Source organism: Hyperoodon ampullatus, assembly GCF_949752795.1.
Source record: "Hyperoodon ampullatus genome assembly, chromosome: 8".
NCBI lineage: Eukaryota > Metazoa > Chordata > Mammalia > Artiodactyla > Ziphiidae > Hyperoodon > Hyperoodon ampullatus.
In genome coordinates, this window is record NC_136921.1 from 16,511,812 (window position 1) to 16,528,046 (window position 16,235).

Below are 16,235 nucleotides of genomic sequence, written 5' to 3' on the forward strand. Positions count from 1 at the left end.
CCTACACTCTGTACATAATTCAAAATATAGAAAAGGGCGTACAATGACAAGTCTTCTTCCCACTCAGGACCCTCAGTATCTTGGCTGTCTTTCTAGAGAGTCTGCATAAACAAGCAGTTGTATTTCTCTCTTAAAAATATTCTCTCCTCTTTGTTTGCACAAATGGTAGCCCACTGTAGAAACTGTTCTGCGTTTTGCTTTTTTTTTTCCACCTTAGGATATATCTCTGCAATCACTCCTCATCAGAGGCTGAGGGTCTCCTCAGCCTGTTTGTATAGCTGCATAGTATTCCATCCTATTGGCAAGTGATGATTTATTTAACAGCATTTAGAGTGTTTCCAATCCAACAGTACCATTTGGCACATGTGTGACTTTATTTGTAAAATAATTCCTCTGTGGTAGAGACAAAGGGAATGACATTTGTGATTTTGATAGCTTTGGTGGAATTTGGGTTCTGCATTGAGAACAAATGGTGAAGGAATGCTCACTAAACATGGAGTGTGTGCGTGTTTGCCTGTGGCCACTTGTACAAGAAAAAAGAGACACTTCCTTCTACCACTGTACATAGGTAGGAGCATAGGTTTTGAAATTTCTGCTTAGGAAATTCCTCCAATATTTTGGTATTTCTCCAAATTTAACATTCTCTAAATCCAAGGAAAGCTTTTTGCTTTGACTTATTGGTTTCCCTTTTTATTCTTTTTTTCTTATCTACTGTTTATTTCACTTCGCCTCCATCAAAAATGGTACACTTATGTTAAACATTCTTATTTTTCTTTCTGCACTGGAAAAATTATGGATAGTTTTTAGAACAATTCAGAGACAACTTATTCTGATTGTTTAGTTACAAAAGAGAAATTGTCTTTCAGGGTTACCAAATTAGGTTTGAACTAGTAAGAAAGCAGATTATGTCTAATAAAACATGGTGTTGTATTTCTAATTTTTGAAAAATGCTGGCCTGATTCTCTAGGGGTTTCTTGAGTTTGGTAAAGGTTAGTTTTTAATTTTATGAACTTTTAAGGAGTATGTATCCATTCCCTTCTAGGCACAGAAGACTTTTTATGTTTTTGCACATAGCCTGCCTCCCTCAAATCATTTCAGGCCATTTTCCCTTAAATCTGATGCTCAGGAATTCAGTTGTTGATGCTGCTGAGTACCTGGCTTACCTAAGCTGGAAGTTCAAGTCTGCGGAATGAACCAGAAAGAACTGGGCTCCAACTATATGAGAAAACAACACTCTCCAAAGCCCCCTGAGAAAACTGGAGATGTGAACACCAATACATATATATATATATATATATATATATTTTTTTTTTTTTTGCGGTACGCGGGCCTCTCATTGTTGTGGCCTCTCCTGTTGCGGAGCACAGGCTCCGGACGCGCAGGCTCAGCGGCCATGGCTCACGGGCCTAGCCGCTCTGCGGCATGTGGGATCTTCCCGGACCGGGGCACGAACCCGTATCCCCTGCATTGGCAGGCGGACTCTCAACCACTGCGCCACCAGGGAAGCCCACCAATACATATTTTAAAGTCAATATTTCAAGTCATTCCTTCTTAGGACTGGGCCTTTTGGAAACAGGAGAACAAGTTAGGGGCTAAGGATTTATTTTTGAAAATCAAAATCTTGATTCGTTTTTCTCAAAATAACAGAAAAACAAAAACAAGTCTTCTTTCTTGACTGTTCCTGCAGCCAGCCCCACAGCATGTAGCACTATTCAGCCAGACACAAGGCAGGAAGGTGTGTTTTCCTAATGCTAGAACTTTTGTCTGTGCTTCGATAGAAACAGCCAGCTGGGAACCCTGGTTCTCTTTCTGTTTCCCCTCTGACTGCCTTATGGAACTCCAGAGGGGTCAGTTGGGGATGTAAACAGGCCTGGCATTTAGAGCATCTGCAAAGAGCTGAGAAGAATGAAAAGCAGCTTTTTTTCCCCCCTTTCCTGGCTCTGTGCATAACTTGGATTGAATCAGGCCCATAATTAGTGACATCTGATTACTACCTGCAAAAGTATGCGGCTCTCCATGTAGGAAGGAGGGTCTTGGGAGGATTAATCCCAACGAGGTAAATTGTGATTTGTTTGTCAGGTTGCTGTGAGGTTCTCAACAGAAATTTAGACCACATAAAATCAGTGGTTTTCAGGTCCACCTCAGCAGAATAGCCACTGTTTAGATTCTCACCACATCCTCACATCGTTCTCATCCTACAGGTGAAGGAGGCAGCGGGCGGAGGCGTTCTCTAGGGAACTGGCTCAGCATCAGGGAGCAGGCGTTCCAGTGGGAGAACTGCCCCTTCTCTTCTGATTCTTAGATTTGTAACTTTTTAAAATAAAAAGAGACCCATGAACTCATCTGGTGAAACACTTCAAGTTTCCGTTGCATGATTCCCAAGTGAATGGGATCTCAGTGTCTGGAATTATTGGTTATATTCTGGAAATTTTTAAGACATAAAATCCTCTCAGACCATTTCTAAAGGGGGCTGGGAGTCCATTTCAGGAGGTCGAGCGAATAAATTGGATCTCCTCACAGAGCATCCAGGGAACCTGCAATATGCCAGGGCAGAATATGATTTGGGAAGCTCTCCAGGGTGGAAACTTTCCAGGTGGTAGATTTGCTTGACTTTTACGCAGATGGGACACATCCGGGGCTTGTATGCATGCAAGACACATTTATCAGAGGGCAATAGAAAGGCAATTTCTATAGCTTCTTACCAGAAGCCAATGTCTGCTTGTGGTCACTGGCCCTGCCAAGCTCTGAATACTGCTGAATTTTTGTCTGAAAGAAGAAGGCAAATGGAGCACTGGGAATTTAGCAACAGGTCAGAAACTACAAAGAGCCTGGCTTAAGAGTGCAGGGGCAAGAGGGGTGCCTGGGAATGTCCCCCATTCTACAGGGAATCAGCTCCAGGTAGAAGGCCAGGGTGGAAACTCAAGACCTGGCTTATTTTGAATTAGCTTCCGGGCTTTTGTCAGTGAACTTTTGGGGCCTCAACTTCTGTCTGTCTTCTTCCTGCCTGTGGAAAGTGTCAGCTAGGGTTTCTCGGGGCATCCTGAGTACAAAGCCAGTTGGGAGCTGGGAAGGCCACCTCATCTCGTTTTCATCAGAGGCTCAAGAAGTGGGTGTGGAGACAAACAGATCTTCTGTAGGTCAAGTACTCATTCCCTGGCACAGCTTTGTGTCACGTGGTTTGTCCTTTTTAGACAAATAGAAGCCAACGGCCGCTACACAGGCTTGCATTCCCGGTGGAGTACTAGCACATACCTGGGGCAGATAAGGAGAGGAACACTTTCCTTACTACAAAATACAAATGACATAGAGAGCCAAATTTGGTCTGACTCTTTGCTGGCTGGCGAACTTTCATCGTTTTACTGAATTACTATAATTTAATGTTACTTGTTTAAAGTAATGATTTTTCCCCTGAAATGAATCCTTTTTACTTATTTATTTTTAAAATTGAAAGCTCAAATTAAATTCATTAGGAAAGACAGTGACTATCTTTCACATTGATATTTCTGGCACTTGGAAAATCCTTTTGGAAAAACTTTAGGAGACGGTCACTCAGACTGTAGTTTATAGGAAATGATGTTACCGGAACAAGTTTGGGTTTTGTACAGGGATGTTTGATAATCTCCCTGCCCCCAATCTTCCGTTCCCAAACCCTGTGAAAATGTTTCTCTCACTTTCTTTTCACAGAGGACTCTATGGGCTGACCTTGGGTGGAAAGGGGGGAGTCTCAGCTGCTGTTCTCTCTTCTTTCCTGTCTCCCTGACCCCTGTCCTGCTTACCCTCCCCTTGTGCACTCCAACTCCACACACACATACCATTGCTTCCACCGAGCTCTACCTCATTCACGTTGACTCGACCAATTGCCCCTCCTAAGGATGCAGTTTCCAAAAGGCCTCTGGGAGCAGATTGCCTGGCATGGAGGAATGACTCCCCAGTGGCAGAATTCCAGGTACCCATGTTGGAAAGCTTTTTGGTTGGGGCAAGATATATAGGTTTCTGTTGCCCCTCAAATCACACTCCAGCAGATCCCAACTTCACTGTGAATGGGCAGGACTAGTTCTGCTATGAGGAAGCTTTTTTTTTTTTTTGTGGTACGCGTGTCTCTCACTGTTGTGGCCTCTCCCATTGCGGAGCACAGGCTCCGGACGCGCAGGCTCAGCGGCCATGGCTCACGGGCCCAGCCGCTCTGTGGCACGTGGGATCTTCCCGGACCGGGGCACGAACCCGCGTCCCCTGCATCGGCAGGCGGACTCTCAACCACTGCGCCACCAGGGAAGCCCGAGGAAGCTCTTTGTTGGTGAGCATGGCCTTCCAGGGCGTGGTACCCCATTGAGATATCTGGGGTAGGCAGAGGCAGGTGGGAATGAAGAGCATTTCTCCTGTAGGTGGATTTTCCACACTTCCTGGATGCCAGGGAAGGGACTTGGCTTGTGTCCTTTGGGTTTCTTGGCAAAAAGCAGGGCCAGAGGAAGGACATACAGCATCTGTTCTGGCTTAGAGCCATAGACAGGGAGGGCACTTTGGGGCCCATCTTGCCTCTGAGCCTAAAACCTTCTAAGGAGTAGATATCTGATCTGAATATTCATGCTTCTAGTGGTGCCTGGACCATTGTCAGAAGTCAGAAGAAGTGAGGTTCTCCTCTTCAGAAGGAGTGGGGCCCATGGGGCATCCATGATGGATCTACTGGCTAGGAGAGCTTCTGGAAAGTGCTCTGAAGCACTTCCAGGAGTCTTCTGGAGGGCCAGAGCCTCCTGGACTCTCAGTGCTAGGGTCCTGGAGAGCCTCAGAAACACATTGCTTTGGAGGGTGTAAGCCAGTAGGGTCCCAGAGGGACAGGTGGCATTTATTCCACCTGTGATATATGGGGTTCATTAACAGCCCGCTGTGTTTGTGGACTCTGATGATCTTGGTTTCCTGCTGAGCTCCCATAGTTGGCATTTAGACTCGATTGATGTTTTGTAAGTATTAGGTAATGACAGTAGATACAAGCATCTAGAAACAGCCCACATCTCCCCCAGGCCCTCTCAAGTGGAGGATGAAAGAGGAGTCCTGGGCAGAGGTGGGTTTACCATAGAGCTGAGGAACCTTCAGTTCCAGGGCCCCTCACCTGTGTGTATCCCTTCCAGGGGACCCCTAAATGATAAAAGCTTCAGGTCCCACAAAAATGCATCTACCCTTGTCCTCATTCAGTTTAGGGTGGGAAAGGTAGAGGCTAAGACACATGGGCTCCCTGTGCATGGACTGTGGGCCTGGCACAGCTGTGTGTGAGAGCATAAAGATATTATAATAATAATACTGATACTCAGTTACCCTCCACTTGTATCTTGGACTTTAGAGTTTCTAGGATACCTCCTCATTTCTTTTTTTTTTTTTTTTTTGCGGTACGCGGGCCTCTCACTGTTGTGGCCTCTCCCGTTGCAGAGCACAGGCTCCAGACACGCAGGCTCAGCGGCCATGGCTCAAGGGCCTAGCCGCTCAGCGGCATGTGGGATCTTCCCGGACTGGGGCACGATCCCGTGTCCCCTGCATCGGCAGGTGGACTCTCAACCACTGCGCCACCAGGGAAGCCCCTCCTCATTTCTTATGCCTTATCTTGTTTACTTCTGGAGCCAAAGTCTGGGTCTGGCAATCCAGAGCTGCTGAGAATTTACCCATGTGACCTTTAGGCTACACAGCATCCTCAGTCCTTGCAAGGAGCCCCTTAGAGGGATCATGGACCAACTCCTCACAGGAAGCTGAGGAACCTCCATCCACTCACTGGTTACAGGCAGGTGGGTAAGACCCTAATTCTGGGGGGCCTTTGTCCCCTCAGCTGTAAAGGTTGTATTAGGCAATTTTTAGATGTTTCTTGTAGGTCTCTGAAACTATCATTGTGACCAGGTTGCTTTCCCTCTCCGGACCTCATTCTCTCTTCCTTTGAAAAATGGAAGTGTTGGCCAGGTGAAGGCAACAGTCTCTCCCAGCTCTGGCAGGTTGTGGCAGCTGCGGCCATGTCCAGCTCTTGGTAGACATTGGGAAGCCCCAGGCAGCTGTTTGAGGAAACAGTGGGGCCTCCAGGCAGTTGGGAAATCGGGGCAAGAATGGAGAGGCCCCTGGTGGCCCCTCGATGTCTTAGGAGGTGAGCAACTCCTACTTGTCTTATCTCTGGGGGGAAGGATGCCCTTAGGTGCCGGAATAGTGAGGGTGGGGACTTGCTGCACCATTGAACAGGTAGACACCCTGGCTTTTCCCCATCCACACAGGGAAATGCAGGCTTTTTTGTACCTCCTGTCATAGCTGTGGCTTCCAGATGAGGCTGGAAAGGCCTGGGGGTATTGGTTAGAGAACTTCTCCTTAAGTTAGAGTTGCTTAAGCAGGACGGTAACATTCCTTCTTTCAAATCATCTGTGCCTAGACATTTTTTCCTGTGCCCAGAGAGGAACACACGAAATTTCTGGCAACCGATGAAGTCAAAGCTAGGAACTGTCTGGGCTTGAGGAGAGAGAGAATCAGACAATGGCGCATTCACTTAATCGGATTCTGCTGTCATATCTTAAACTTAAATTAGCTCCCTCACTAGTAGTTCTCAGAAACTCAATTGGATAAACAAGATTTGCTTTTTTTTTTTTGCCTCTGAGTTAAAATACATGCAATATACACTTACAAATAAAAAAAATCATATTTGAATCAATCAAAAATTTCCACTTGAAACAGAGTTTGTGAGAAAACTTGTAAAGATTAAATGGGAGATAATTTCAAATCTGAAAACATTTTTTGTTTTTTCAAGGACTTTGCTATGAAGCGTTTTAGAAACTTGAGGAGAATGTAAGAAATATTTTTCGTTACATTGAAAACAACTCAAAGCAAGATGTCGTAGCCTAACAAGGGAAGATTTTAATAAATTTTTCCTCTCGCTTATTTTTTTTTGTGGCGGAAAATTATTTCAGAAGTCAACATCTACTACATATCAAGTTTTTAATATATATTCTGAGAATAGAGAATGGTTCAAATGCTACAGTCCTTAATTACAAAGACTAAAGGATAAAATTAACAATGTAGAATGTATTGTGGAAAGTCATTTTTTGTTTGAGGAATTTTTAGAGCATGTAAAATATCCAATCTAACATATGCATGCATAATTTTTCTTATATATCTGATATCTGTGGCTTAAATTTTGTTGTAGTTTTCTTTATCTTAAACAAACAGATTTTGTAAGCAAATACTGAAAAAATATCTACCAATCTTTAAAAATAGAAGCAGAACATTATAAAATGAGAACATCAGGAAGAGAAACTATACCTCTTTATACATTCAGAATAATAAGCACTACTGTTTACCATATGAAAGAGTTTGTTTCTATTTTTTTTAGTGATTATCCTGTACTCAGATCAAATGTATTGCAATTTTGAACTTTGAATCGCAAATTAAAATTTTTATTTGATAAGAGAGAAAGTCACTACTTGACCTATAGATTAAAGAAGAAATCTGATCTCAGCTACTTTTGGTCAACATTAGAATTTTTGTTGAGTAACTCCATACAAATCAAAACAATTTAAGTTATTGACTCCCTTTCCATACCCATAAGCAGACGTCTGACTTATACTCCACATGAATTGGGTTCCAACAGGTATGAAGAAGTCGAATTTGTGAGAGTTATGGCATTCATTTGTTTAATATAGTTTGAATAGCAAGATAACAGTATAACTTTTAAAATGACAGGCATTTATAACGCTTTGCCAAGTTTGGGGTGGTGAGCAGTAGTCGATCTGAGTATTTGATTTCCTTTACTTATTTTTTTTTTCATGTTTTCTTAGGGAAGTGCTAGTTGAGATTTGAAGAAGAGTTGTTATTCTGTTTAACTATATAAAAACATTAAAATATTTTAGGGAATGCAAAAATACATATGCTTCAGGTTAAGATAGTGAGACATCTTGGATATTTTAATAACATTTCTACTATAAAGTAGCAAAAGTAGACTTTTTAGAACTTTATTCATGAGGTTACATTTGCTGATTAAAGTAATTTGAACACTTTGGAAGGGCACTAACTTTCTAGTGGTAAGACATTTACTGTTTTCCATGCTACTATTAAAAGAAGTGTTTTTTTATTTATAGGTAGAGTACCATTATGATTATTTTTGTAATTGTTCAATTACAAAACAGTTTTGTAATTGTTTTGTAATTGTTTTTAAAAATCAGTGTTAAAGTAAATTTATACAAATTAAAGAAAATGGAATCAACAAATGCTAAAACTAAACTGTAGAATGATATTCTATAATATAAAGTAAATATACATTCCACTAGAAGTATTTATATTAATAATACTTAAAGACTTCATTGTACAATTCAGCTTGGATGTTTGAGATTAAAAATATCCCTTTAGAATCTGGAGAAATTGAAACTGTTGCTATTTGCCAGGAGAGGGACCAGCAGAGCAGAACATGTTCTAGAGAGTACTTATTCCAAACATTCTTCAAACGCTAAGGATTCTGTATATTTTATTTCATAAGTCCTTTGTGACGTCTCTTTCTCACATTAAGATTACAAAGGTAATTTCCCTGGTAACCAAACCAAACCAAACCCCACCAAACTCCAAATTCACTTGCAGAGCACATTACAATTTAGACGTGCTATTGTTAGAATGATGGGAATTTTCTAATGGAGGAAGTGAACTGAGGAACAAATTCAAGAAATTACAGCACCTACTTTGTTATAATGTGGTTGAATTTTTATTCTATTATAGTCCCAAGAGCTGTCAAATTACCTAAAGTGAACAATGAGTTTCTCAACAGAAAAAAAAAAAAAAGAAGGAAAAAGAAATTACCCAGAGATGCTGCAACTTACAAAACAATCTTTCCTGCTAGGCTTGTGCAGTTTTAAATACAATTGAATGTTAATTCTATCAGACCTAGTTGATTTAAAAGCTAGGATGGATCAGTAGCTGATTTTTGGCATTCATTCATTTTTCCACTCTTTTGTTCACTTGACACACAGCTTTTATACACTGGCTTTGCAGGAACCACTGGCGTGATCTCTGAACAATCTGTTGGAGGAGGAAAGGGCTCCTCCAACCAGCAGCCAGGGATTTAATTAAATACTGTGCATCCTGTCTATCTCAAACAGCTGAAGAAATAGCTGTTGGCGTAAAGGTACCAATGAACTTATGTTCTCTGGTGTTAATAGGGCAAGGAACCTTCTTGGTGGTTAAAAAAAAAAACCTCCAAAATACCCCCAATCACGTGATTATTATTTTTTAAGTTAAGAAGAATCACATCGAAGCAACAGTCCCGTTCTGTGGAGCTAGACTCAGTATCATGTTGAAAGGGACATGCAGGTTGAAGAAATTATTTTGTTTATTAATTCAGGTTACATGTCCTACCAGGCTGGCTGGAAGAGAAAGGAAAGAGAGGTGTAACTTTTAAGCACACACTGATTTGTTCTTATTACATAACAAAAGTCTATTTCTTTATCATGTTATCATTCAGTTAATAAAAATTAGCTACAATAACAGCATCAACTTAAAAACCCCTCAAAGTCCAGGGGATTTTCTTTCACAATGAACATGAATACTGTTCAGAAATACAAACAGTCAAAGGATAACTTTAGGTCTGAAAGAGAAACCTGGCAAGGGTAATTGAATAAGCCTGGGTCCCTTGACTGTGTCATGGTGAGGGCAGTCAACATGTCATAATTAGGTTTATTGAGGGCCATTCCAACAATCTGCTTCTATTCTTCCTGCCTTATTGTCCACAGCTAGGCAAATAGCCAAGGGACAAAAGGAATCAAGTGCTGACAAAACATGAAAGAGGAAAAAGATTTAGCTGCTTTTATCAAAGAAACTGAGAGGGACTTTGTGTAAATAAAATAAGTGACTGGCCATCCTGCATTTAGGCAATGCCGTTTTCATTAGAATTAATTCTTGACATATTGGAAGAGTTCCAAGGGAAGGATTTCTACTTCTGACAAGTTTAATTTGTAAATTAAAAACAGTTGGTTAAACATGAGCCTCCATCAACAAAACTTAACCAAAGCCATACACGGCAAAGGGCTAAGCAGGTGAAAAATAGAATTACTTTGAAAACAAAGTCTTCCCCAAAATTATGCAAATTCTTATTACTTCATAACAAATGTTTCCCATTGAAGCCTACAGCAGGATGTCTGCTCAGGGAGGTTTGTTTAGATCACATTTTCTTCCCCTTTAAGCCTCTTTAGTTGACATAACACTTACGCCGTGCTTGGGCACCGTGCTGGTTTTTGGGAGAACTGGCAGCAAGAACAGAAGAGGTGGACTGACATTTTTGAAGAAGTCAAGCTAATACCGCTTTTGTAAGTCTACAGACTTCAGGACGGCTTGATCTGCTTTTTTCTTCATGGAAGGTGAGAGATTCTTGCAAGTGTGCTTTCGATTCCTAACGGGGATAAACAGTGGAGGCTACTAGGCAGTGTTTCCTAAACTAAATAATCATCAGATCCCAGGTCAATGTTGTCTGCTTGAAGGGTTGCATGCAACGCCGGCTGCGTTGTTGGTTATGACTTGGTGACACAGAGAAAGTGAAAACCTACAGGAGAGAGATTTAGCCAGCATCTGGACAAAGCTTTCTTTTAAGTCTAGAAAGCCCCTTAATAAAACAGCTATTTGTAAAGTTGCAATACCTTTCCTGTTGCATTTTTTCAGCTTGCAAATTAAGCTTCAGATAGGGGTTTTTCACAGGGACCTGAATTTCAGAAGCTGCAAGTGAGAAGGTGTCTAGAAAAGAGAAGGCTGTCATGAAAGATTTGTCCCTTGGGAATACAAATTTTACTTGGGTATCAAGTGCCCCTTAGTTTCATTGAGAGTTACACAGGCAGTAAGAAACCTATTACTTGGGTAGCTTCAGTGACTAGCTGTTTAGATTTTTAAAATTCACATTGCTTTACTTCACCTGGCATCAAGGCATATTAGAGACTTACATTGCTGTATTCCTTGGCACTTGAAATTAAAGTGAAAAAAATTTTTTTCTCATCTGAAGGAATCATTTAATTCCATCAGTTAGTGGCTATGAAAAACACTCTGAGTAACGCCCTAGAGAAATGCAAGATATAATGGTTAATCATCAGCAGTACCATTATCATCAGTATCAGTACCAACATGATTGCTGTGTTTGAATGGAGCTTATCAATGGTTGTATTTATATGACTGTAGCATCCTGGGGAAGCATTGAAATATATATGGTCCGAACAATTTTCTTGTGGCTCATTAAGCTGGATCTGCAGCATCTTGAAGTTTATTTCGCTTGAGTATTTTGGTTAAAAAATACCAAAGAAACAAAACCAACCCCACAGCACACTGGACTGCTGATCTAGCTCTGCACCAGATGTAACTGTGGACTTATGAAGGGTTTTTTGGTTCAAAGATTTTGCTTTTGGTCCCAGTTCAATGTCTAGCTAGCTGTGTGATGAAGGGAAACTCACTAGCCGTTCTGAGCTGGATTCCTCCAAAGCGGGGGTGACAATAACATGCTTCACTATCTCATAGGATTGTTGTGATGCATTAGTGGCTCTGAACACATCTGAAGTTCTGAACAAGTATAAAGTATTATTTACTTATAATCTGCCCATTGCTTTTGTACTCAGTGAAATAAGATTTGGTAGCTGGTTTGCCTTAATGCTTTCCTTGAGTACAGTTTAACAAGAATTAAGTGCGCCTTCCTGTGGTCAGCTCAGAATACCCTGAAATAATTCTGTATCCAGGACATATGGGACTTGGTTGCTGGAATAACATTGCTTTATTGCAGAGCAGCACACTGGTGCACATCTAGTGGAAAAGTGGTTTGGGGGAAACTGCTTTTAAGGGTTTGGATTTGTGCAAAATAGGTCCTTTGATTTCCACATTGTTCCAATGCCTGTTGGCTCATGTCACAAAATTGGAAGGCCCAGCAGGCCAGGAAGGAGTTTCTCTGGAAGGAGTTGGAGGTTTATGCAGATTGGCTGCCTCTCTGACATCTATTTGCTGCCCTTTTCTCACTCTGTTTTGGCAACTCTGAACCAGATGGACAAGCTCATGGAAAATAAGGCCAGTGAAGAGAAGATGCTTTTGATTTCTTCAAAGATAAGGGAGAACGCTTTCTTTCCCTCTTTCTTTTAACACAGCAGTGGCAATTTTTTTGCGCACGAATTCAAAACTGGCAAGTCACTTTTGGCGACTGATTGAAACTTTTGAACAAGGACTTTCCTTGTTACGTCACTGAGAGTAACATAAACTCTGTTTACCAAGGCATCCACTGAAGAGAAATGTCCAGGCGCTGGTCCAAATATTATGTCTACCAGAAGCCAACCATCTACTTTGTAGCTGTGCACCAAGAATGTTGTCTGAGCTTTAGCTAAGATGATAATTCACCAGGACTGAAATCCTTCCCTAATCACCAACCTCTCGGAAAGGAGAATGATGCAGAGGGGAAGTATGGCTTACTGTTTCACTCTGCAATCATTTATGATTTGAGCTGTATTTTACCTTACAATGACCTCTGGTGCTGTTAGTGTATCATTCTGTACTTGCAGCTACCACGAAGACATTGGGCACTAAATGGTGATTCCTCTGGGAGAAATGGAAAATATGGCTTTGGTGAATAAAAAGATACACAGACATGTTTTACTATTTTAGATTCAAACGACATTCTCTGTACTGAAAGAGTTAGTGAAGACAGTAATTTAAGCACAATTGTTCGTATCAAAAGTAATTATGTCCTGAGCACTGGGACATTTATTTTGAAAGTTCCATTCCTTTCCTGCATTTTAAAGTCATAATATTGTCCCTCTGTGTTACCCACGGTACAAAATTTCAGACTGAAAATACTTTATCTCAGGCATGTTGCTGACCCCCATCCTTGGAATTTCAGTGTTGAAATATGGGATTAAAAATGGTGAATGAATTTGCTAATTAGGTGCAGCTTTTCTTTCTTTCCTTTTTTCTTTAAAGGGAAGTATGTGGGGATGGGGATGTGCAGCTCCCGATTTTCATCTTATTATTTATTGTATGTTGTCGCAGTCTGTAGACTTTTTCTTTTATTTGTTTACTCTTGTTTGTTTGAACTAATCACTACTTAAGGAAAAGTCCTCTCCGGGACAGCCCCCTCTTCCCGAAGCCTGTAGCCGAGGTGACCGTTCAGGCATAAAAACGTGCTTATCTGCAAATGAATGGTAGCTCTTTGCTTCATTAAAGCCCCTTTCTCTTTTGGCACTCGCATTGTGACCCTTTGATATTAATTCAAAGGGCAATTAAAGAATGCGGCCCATCTTTGAAGTAAGGCATTCAGGGCAAGGGTAGGGATGAACCTAGGCCTCTGATGGACTGTGTGTATTCAACGGGCCTTTTCAAGACAGTTTGAAGTGAGTCAAAGAAAATGGGCAGGAGAAGGTCAAAGAGAAAAAAAGGGCTAAAGAAACAGTCTGTATTTGTTCGGAGTATTAGCCAAGCAAACTGCAAATAGCAACAAAATGAAACAGTTAATAGAGCAGCCAGACAGAGCCATGTCAATCACTTAACTTGAACAGCATTAGGCTTGCGAAGCTCACTCCACTGTGTTACCTAATTATCTTGGGAAAGGCAGTAACTGGAAGTAATGGTATTGTATTTCTTTCTGCTTACTGCCCAGAAAAAGGTGATAAATACTCACTGCTCCATAATTATGCAACATATATACATAAAGGAGTAGGAAGGGGTGGGAGGGAGCTGGATGGGGGCGGAGGCTGATTGAAGTTGCTGTTCCTGGTCAAAGGACCAAATATGGCACAAATATAGCATTTTCAAACATTAGCATGCTGGAGAATCACTGAACACGTTTCATCTGGAGCTGGCTGAAATCTGCATGATTTCTCCTGGAACAACCCTTAAAGATAAACACGTTTAGCCATCCAAGAAAGTTCTTTTTCAGGAAAAAAAAAAATAACCTGCAAAAGCTGTGCTCAAATAATATGACGGATTGGGCTAAGAGTCCCTGCTGCCTCCGTGGAAATTGAGTGAAGCCAGCACTCGGATCCTAGCTTTCCCCATCGTGCCTGGCTGTTGACTGTTGACACACCCTTGCGGGGAGGTGGCCAGAAAATCCTCAACAGCGAGGGAAGGAGGAAGGACTGGGAGACTGATTGGAGGCTGGATGGGTTTTTATTCTTGCGGTTAGGACGGATAGTTTTGGATTCCACTTTTATCGGTCATGATAAAAAACAAAAGAACAGCGTCAACCACACGCTTCTTTGAACGCTGAGCAAACTGATTTTAAAAAGATTTCTAACTCTCTCAGGGGTGTATGGGTAAGAGAGGAGGAAACCCCAAGCACCCGTTGGAATGTCTGCAGATAGGTCGAACTTGTCTCTGAATTGTAAAACGTGGCCGCCTTTTAAAGGGCCCCTGAGGACTCTATATAGATCATTTGCAATATGGGCTGTTGCAGATTGTTGTTTGATGTTGGGTTTGTGCATAATGGGTTTTGTTTGGAGGGACAGTAATAGATGTGAAGGATCTGTTATGCAGCTTTTGGACATACTGTTAGAATAGAATGTATCTATTAACTTAGAAGTTTTTGCCTTTGTAAAAAGTCCATTATTGAACTAAGTACTCAATTGCTCTGCATTTTAACACACCAATCATGCACTGGCACTTGAAAACTTCCTTCTTTAAAAAAAAAACAAACCTGATTTGTGGGTCCCCCAGGGTGAATTGTATACAAAGCTAGGAAAACAAATTATATGGTTAATTTTTGAACACATAAATCGCTTCAGCTATTTAGTAGAGCCAAGGCATAAATTCTCTCCTGTCCTGTTTAATGCTACATATGACAGAAGAATGTTTGAGGGACTAGGAGCCATTTCCACTTGGAAACAAAGTTAGCAGAGAGTAGTAGCTGCTTAAGGAACTGGAATTCAATGAAATTTACAAATGTCCTTAGGTGTCCTGGGAGAAAAGTACCGAGAAATAGCCTAAATAATAATAAAAACATACTTAAATAGTAATTGTCAAATAAGGGGAAACTCAGGGAATAGAAATAGAAAAATCTAGGACATTTTCATCAATAATAACTATGGAAACTTTTCCACTTTTAGAAAGAGGACTTTTTTTCAGACTAATTTTGAAAACTTGTTTTATTTTAGTTTTAAAATTACAGAGCTCATTTTTATGTTCTTTTTCAGGATGACTAAAAATCATAGTATCTGGAAATATTAGGAAATGTCCATGGTCTTAGAATACGGAAACATTGACATAACTTTCTGATCAAAATCAGCTCGAAGTCAAAAGAAAGACTGGGAGCATTTTCATTATTCTTTGTGTTTTTCCTAATCCTGGGTGACTTGCAAATTTCCACCAACTTTTACCTTTTTAGCCTCTTTTTCCCCACACAAACCCCTGAGTTTTGTTGCCAGAAATGAAGGCTGTGGAACAGTGGAGGGGAAGAGCAATTTGGGTTCCCTTTTGTCTCCTGTGTTAACTTTGCCCCCCTTCCTGAACTCAGAATCATGTACAATCTCTAGGTAAGACTGGTTCTGAAGTCAAGATACATTTTATCATTTGCTCTGCCTGTACCTTGGAGAATTTGAATCCAAATGGCTGACTCTAGTGCAGTGTTACAATTATTACACTTGTAGCTCCTGCTATATTCAGGTTCAATGCCATATCCTTTCATAGGCTTACAATGCAATGGACCCCATTCTATCATCCCCTCAGCTGCTTCTTAGAGGTACACAAAGAATTCCTGGAATCTGTATGATCTTTGGGATCTTACGGTTTTAAGTGATTCTCCCAAATCAGAATGTATCCTTGGGTCAACAATCAGTCCTTCAAGGGCCAGACAGATTACAACAAAGCAACAATATAATGTACTTCCTATTTTCTATCTAAGGACGCAGGAGTAACACAGCTTGTAAAGGCAGAGCTGGGCTTGGAATCCAGGTTTGTTGGATTCCAGAACATGCACTTGTAACTGCCACACTATGTAACTGGCTTGTGGCTTCTGGGAAGGCAAGTGACGTTAAGAAAGTATTGAGAAGGGGGTCTGTTCTCAGTGACTGTGCCAGGCAACTCTGCAGCTAGTAGGTCTATGAAATGGGGCCAATAATAGTATTTGCCTTATAAAATTGTGATAAAAATTATATGAGAGAATACACAGGGCACAAGTGCCCCTCAATAAACATCAAGTATTGTCTTTATTAATCTTATTTGTGGGGTGTGGCTCAGAGGTGGATTTCCCAGGAAGGTGTTAAAGCTTCAACTTTAGGACTCTTGCATGCATG

General features: G+C 41.1%; 1 protein-coding gene across 3 annotated transcripts in view; it reads left to right on the forward strand.

Moving 5' to 3' along the window:
* Positions 1–16,235, forward strand: part of PAX3 (paired box 3) — a gene marked incomplete at both ends in the record, with an annotated part of 102,138 nt that overhangs the window by 15,107 nt on the left and 70,796 nt on the right. The window lies entirely within an intron of this gene.